We start from the raw sequence: 6624 nt of genomic DNA, 5'->3' as shown, positions 1-6624 counted from the left end.
TTTCTTATTAAGTTACCAAATATCTTAATTAAAAAAATTTAATTAAATTGTTAATTTGAACTAATAAATTAATTGATTATTTAATACATTACCTTTATTCTTAAATATTTTGAATTTTAAAACTCATCACCTTTTATTTTGATTTGAATTATATACTTAGTAGATGTATGGATTCTATTAGAGGAACTTTGTCATAGAAGATACATATAACTCTTTTCCTTAGTGTAGGGGTCAAAAGAAGATGAATCTTATCGTATTGTTGCTTCAAAGGCAAGATCACCAATAGAGACGGAAGTTATTTTTTCGTTAAAGAATCAATCTGTTTTTTATGCTGATCTGATTGAAAGATGGAATTTTCTTATCCTTTCCGAGTTGCAATCGCCAGAGCACTGTATACACGGGTTGATCGAAGCTGAATTTTGAAGCAGTATCCGATAAATAATTCAAAGTAAAACCAAAAGCGTGCTTTGAAATTATAATCTACGGTCAGGTACTTGGAAGAGTCACTATTTCCTATACCTTCACTGATTGAGTACTTCAAGCTTTGTGTACCACGAGAGAGCATGACAATAATGTCCCTCGTGGAAAATCGGTTGTCCTCCCTACGACTAAACATATAAAATGCTTGTTTTTATGATTTAAATTTTTTTAAAAAAATTTAAATTATTTAAATTATTTTATTTACTTTACATTAATATATTTTTAATATTTTCGAATTATTTTAATATACTAATGTAAAAAATATTTTTTAAAAAATAAAAAACATTATTATTATATATTTTAATACAAAATATTATTTAAAAAATAAGCATAACTATATTATCAAACAGCTTAAAATAATCTCAAAGTAATATAAGATAAACCCAAATATCATTTTCTTGTCTGAAGTTAACGACCATGTAAGCCTCCAGTGGCCATCATATGAGCAACCAAGGATTCGAACCTGAGACCACAGAGGGAGCAAACCCCTTAATCCCAAGTTCTTACCACTTGACCACCACCTAGATGGTTAAAATGAGAACATTTTTTTCTCACACAGCAGGACGATTTGGGTCCAACAGTAAATTAAATTCTTTGAAAGCCCAATCTAATTCAAAATAGACATTTGGTTTCTCTCTCTAAATATAGTTGGAAAAGTAAATTAGAATATATTTAGTTTATTTTGATTAAGTTAATTTTTATTTTAGAGAGTAATTTTAAGGTGTTCTGGGGTTGTTAAGATGTTTTTTAAGGTTTAAATAATGTTTTTATGTAAAAAAAAGCTAAAATTATATTTTTTTTGGTCTAAAAAACAAAGATCTTGATTTTCTTATTATCAGAGGTGATCAGAAAAAAAAGTAGTGGCAATAAGATATCTTCAATGTCGTTTGTTTATAAAAAAATTATATGATAACACAAAAAAATATGTTTATATAAATTATAAATTAGTCTCTTTAGTTTTGGGAAATAAATTAATTAGTTTCTTTTATTTCAAACTAATTATTTCTTCATTCATATTCTTTTGCAATTTATTTTTATTTTAAAATAAAAAAAGTGAAAAATAAATATTATGGAAAGATTGATGACAAAAAACAACATTTTTTTGGAATAAAGCAATGCTCCCTCCATCCCAAAAAGATTGATCTGCCTTTTATTTTCGTTTGTCCCTAAATACTTCTGATCAAAATATTTAAGTCATTTGTTCTATAACAATACCCCTAATTAAAACCCATCTGTAGAAGACCTAGAAGCTTTGGTATTTATATACTCCATCCCATACACTAGTCATGTATTCTTTTGGGCCTGGTTAAGTTGGTTGGGCCCTATTAGGCCATTCTCTTCTCTTTTATTTCCTTCTGTTCCTGGCGCAGTTGAGCTTGTTGGGCCTTCTATCCTCCTCTTCTCTTCCTCTTCTTTCTTTATTGGGCCTATTTCTTTCCTTTTGTACTTCTCTCCTTTCCCTCCCGGTTGGGCCTCTTCCTTCTCTCCTCTTCTTCTCCTGCGATTGGACCTCCTTTCTTCCTTCTTCATGTATAAATAATGTCCCGTCACAAACCAATAATTGTCGGATTTTTATTTGGAGGGTCACAAGGTTGAGGAAGGACTTCCCTTTCCTTCAAAGGGTATGACTTCTTTGCCTTCGATCGCATTATGATATCGAAAGTTTTCGGTGGTTGATTAAATTCTGCTGTTGTAATTATTGGAATTAGTTTTGGAGAGTAATATCCACACCAGCAAACCGCATAAATTGTTAACGAGGGCATGGAAACATTGTCTGATTATTACAGAGATTAATTTAAGTTCCCAGGGGGGAGCAAAGGGCAAAGGACAAACGTCAAATCACTAAACCAGAAAAGGAAAGGAAATTGCAAAGCTGAAATCAACCATTAATTTATTGAGATAATATACTAGTGTTCCTCTTGGGCTTGGCAGTACCAGTGCCTCTATCGCACGCTGAGCTTAGCCCTTGCATGACCCTGGGATATCTGAAACTGCTCCGTTAAACCAAAATGTGCTATCAGGAGCCAAACAAGAGTGAGAAGTTCGCCGCCTTGTCCCAATTGCCGAGCATGATCATGTTCACTACAACATCTAGCTGCATAAGCCATCATTTCCACCCAAACATTACCAATTAGCTTCCATTTTTCACCTTTGTCATCTGATAATTTTCGCAACTGTGATGCAAGCCTGCACGCGTCGAATAGCACCGGTTTGCTTCTGTCGCCTTTTACTTTGACTGGTGGGACTACTGTGTTCATATTGAGCAACACCTCTGTTGGGAAAACTCGGAACAACCGAACACCAATTTACCCGGATCAATTCAGCGGAATACAATTACAATTCACAAGTCCCAATTTTTTCTCTCATTGTGCAGTAAAACAGAATCAAACAATGATGAAAAATAATGCAAATAATCACAAAATCAACACCAAAATTTTTAACATGGAAAACCCGATGCGGGAAAAACCACGGGACCGTAGTCCACCTAAAAACTTCCACTATCAACAAATAATGGGTTCACAATCATTCTTCCTCAGATTCAACCAAGGGATACAACATATATATCATCAAGAACAACTTATTCTTGGATTACAACAAGATTAAAGGAGAATTATTTGAGAAAAACTCACAAAACTGACAGCCCCGTTTTCTGTCAAAACGGTCAGCTTCCACACCACCAATCTTCGATCCAACCGTTCAGAATGAAGATCAACGTGTCTAGAAGCTTCTGTCAAAATCTCAGCCCGATTCAACGGTGAACGAGCTGGAAATCGAAAAAAGAATGAAGGCTGCTCTGCTGTCTTTTCTTCTCCTTTTCTCTCTTGATTTTTTTCTCCTCTCTTCTAATTTCAAATCTGTTGCTACAGTACCCGAACCACACTAATATTAACACCAAGAGACAGCCATCACATGACATTTAATGTGATGGTCCCACCATCACATGGTGTGGGACCATACACAACAACCTCGCATGCTTTTTTTTCATCTAGCTTTGACGTCCCTTTGCTGAAAGGATTGATTGTCAAAAGCCAGGAATTCTGAGCCCTGCCATTGGAAGTTTGGATATCACCTCAAAGATCAGTATCAAGATATCTGATCTTTCCAATCCCCATTGGCAACATGAAAGGACGCATGACTAAGAGATACAGCGTATAGTGTGATAGCTGCCTGCTTATTTCGCAGTTATCTTTTTGGGCTTCATCAGGGTCAGAGTGGTGGCAGAGATCTGTAGCAATGGTCGAAATCTACTTCTACACTCCAAATTAAATCATGCGAAAATTCTAAACTTTTAAGCACACGGTCCCCTCGGCAGGCGCACAATGCTTTGAGCTCACTCTCATATCTGGTGGATTCAGCCTGTGTCTCACTTCTCAATATGCTACTCAGATGTTGAAATTTTTCCATGTGATGGTTCAATATTAACTTCTTCAAATCATCAGAGAATTCCTTCATGCTCCTGTGCTGGAGTTCTCCCAGAACTTTGTCTATGCCAAAAAGCTTCTGGATTTTGATGCTGACTTTAGACATACTTTTGAGGCAAAAGCTCAGTAAGCTGTGTTGTGCCAAGGAATTTGACCACCGTAGCTGTTTACGACGCTGGAAAGGAGCAGTGGCCTTTCGAATTTTGGATGCTTGTTCAGATAAAGATCTGTCCATCTGATGAGACCAGTGAAATTATTGCATAGAGCTCAAGAAAAATAGCTACAGCTAGCAATAAGAAAGTTATAGCTAAATCAATCTTCTTCGAGTGATTCTTCTCATGGGCAAAAGAAGAGAATACCAGCACTAAGAAAGTGCTGCTAAGATTGATGAAGCGGAGATAGCTGCCCGCGCGGGAAAAAGTTATTGTTCCTTTGGTGTCAAGCACAAAAAAAATGAACCTGAGTTCAATCTCGGTCACTTTGAAAGCTTTTTCGGAGGACAAGTCTTTGAACAAATTTTGGCTATTGTCTCGATCTTGGAAAGTGAGGATGAGATTGACAAAAACACGTTCGAAAGTTGTGAACAATTAATGGGCTTGAATCAATTCAGTAATATCACGAACGGAGGAATCTCCCGTGTTAGAAACATCCACTTTACCCGTGCTTCCATCACTTCAGATGCTGTTACATGGAATCCCTCGTACTGCGCTTCAGAGTTAATTCTTCCATGAACTTCGAAAAATTTGGGCCTGCATCAGGAGTTTGCATGGAGTCTCTTAATTTCTCATTGCTTGCTGACCGAAGAGCCCATGTCCTCTCCCCATATTTGATTATTCCTCCCAAAAACTTTGGCTGGGTGAGAATGGAGAGATGAGACCCTCTCCAGGCCATAAAGAAAATGGAAACCGCAACTCCTGTTTGAACTACTGATCCAAGAAAATGCGTCAACCACAAATCATTGTCTTCCTAAGCATATGAGGGTAATGGTGTCAGGTGTTGGAAGAAAGATAGATGTTGCATAAGATCAAAAACAATAATTAAAAGTTAAGAACTCATGAAGAAAAAGATTGAATAGAAAGTATATTTTTTATTAAGTCTTTTTCTCTAAAAATTTTTAGTTATTTTTTTTTATATACTCTTTAATAATACTGACTTATAAGTATAAAGTCCTAAACAATTAAAGAATTAAACTAATACAAAAAAATTATAATCTAAACATGAATTGTATTATGCCGATCGAACTGGTCAATTATTTCTCAATCGGTTAACCAATTTAATTGGCCTATCAATTTCTAACCGGTGGACTAGATCATTTGTTCTTTAAAAAAACTAAAAATCGAATTTAATTTTCAACACCTCCTCAATCATGACTACTACGTAATGAAATTTTTTTTGTAGTGAGTGTAAGATCTTCTTTACCACACATGTCTCTTCTATCTTCTTTCTATATCTTTATTTGATTGTATATGATCAATACTTTTGTAAAATATTCTGAAATATTCTTCAATTCAAATATATGTAACTTTTCAAAGTTATCACGTAACTTTTATAAATATATCCTTCTCACATTATCAGCCTTTTGGTTTGATTCTCGCAAAAATTTCAATGCTTGCTTGACGGTAGTTGCATGATCACAATTTCAAAAGTGACATCATCTATACACTAGTGGATGATTGTTAATACTTGTTGATCATTTTTTCATACATTTCACATGACTTTTCTTTGAGTTGAAATCAATATTGCTCTATTTATAAATTCATCAAAACTCTTTTCAATTATCTTTCATATATCTTGGGAATCTAGCCAAACTTTTGTTGGAATACATTAAATTTTATAATTATTCTTTATTAACTTAGGACATTAAAATGAAAAGTTTGGATTAACCATGTTAAATAATCAAACATAAGTTCTGATATCATTTATTGAAAGAAAAATAGGTTTGGTATAAGATCAAAAAAAAGTAATGCAAAGTTAAAAATTCAAGAAGAAGATTGAGGAGAATATATACTTTTATCAAATATTTCTCTCTAAACTCTTTAGGCTACTCTCTCTCTTTTTTTTACATGTTTTTTAATAATACTGAATTATAAGTTTTTTTATAAGCATAAAGTCATAAACAATCAAATAATTAAACTGATATAATTAAGCAGCACCCGATGTTGAAAAGAAAACAGAAAAAAAAAACAAACAAAGAAACCATGGCCAGAACACTAGCATTGTACATTGCAATTTATACACACGGGCCTCGATTCCTCTCCCCAGTACAATTAAAAAATTAACACACATCATAATTCATCAAATTTAACAATTCAATATTCATAATTGAACACAGTCAAACTTAATATGGCATTTTATTATATTTAAACTAAATTTATAATTTTTAAAACATTAAAATATGTAATCTAATTAAATATAAAAATCACTTTAGCTAGTTAATGGATTTATAACGCATGAGGACGGGTTTGTGGCCGTGGTTTTCGGGTCAGATTGAGACAATGTAACCGTGGTTGGTAGGGCTGAGTTGACTAAGGCGGTTCGTTGCTACTGTCGTGGGAGAGAGGTTGCTGTCGTTGGTGGATTTGCGGTCCTATGGTGAAGAAGGAGGAGACAAGGTTAGTGTGGATTTTGACTACGGTAGTGCTTTGGATGCTTGTTTATGAAGTTGGAGAGGGCTGGCGAGATTACGGGTCACGACTGGTTGATTTTGGTGATTTGGGGTTGA

The 6624-nt window shown here is 34.4% G+C and overlaps 1 long non-coding RNA gene across 1 annotated transcript; it reads right to left on the bottom strand.

The window, feature by feature from the left end:
• Window positions 1-2230: 2230 nt before the first annotated feature.
• Window positions 2231-4492, bottom strand: LOC105120000 (uncharacterized). Its single transcript, XR_841237.1, has 2 exons — window positions 3447-4492; window positions 2231-2750 (listed from the first exon to the last, which is right to left on the bottom strand). It is a non-coding gene; the product is annotated as an uncharacterized LOC105120000 (long non-coding RNA).
• Between the last annotated feature and the right edge of the window lie 2132 nt (window positions 4493-6624).

Source organism: Populus euphratica, unplaced genomic scaffold (assembly GCF_000495115.2).
Source record: "Populus euphratica unplaced genomic scaffold, PopEup_1.0 scaffold4165.1, whole genome shotgun sequence".
Classification (NCBI taxonomy): domain Eukaryota; kingdom Viridiplantae; phylum Streptophyta; class Magnoliopsida; order Malpighiales; family Salicaceae; genus Populus; species Populus euphratica.
The sequence above is the reverse complement of the archived record's forward strand: the minus strand, read 5'-3'. Positions and strand labels throughout refer to the sequence as shown.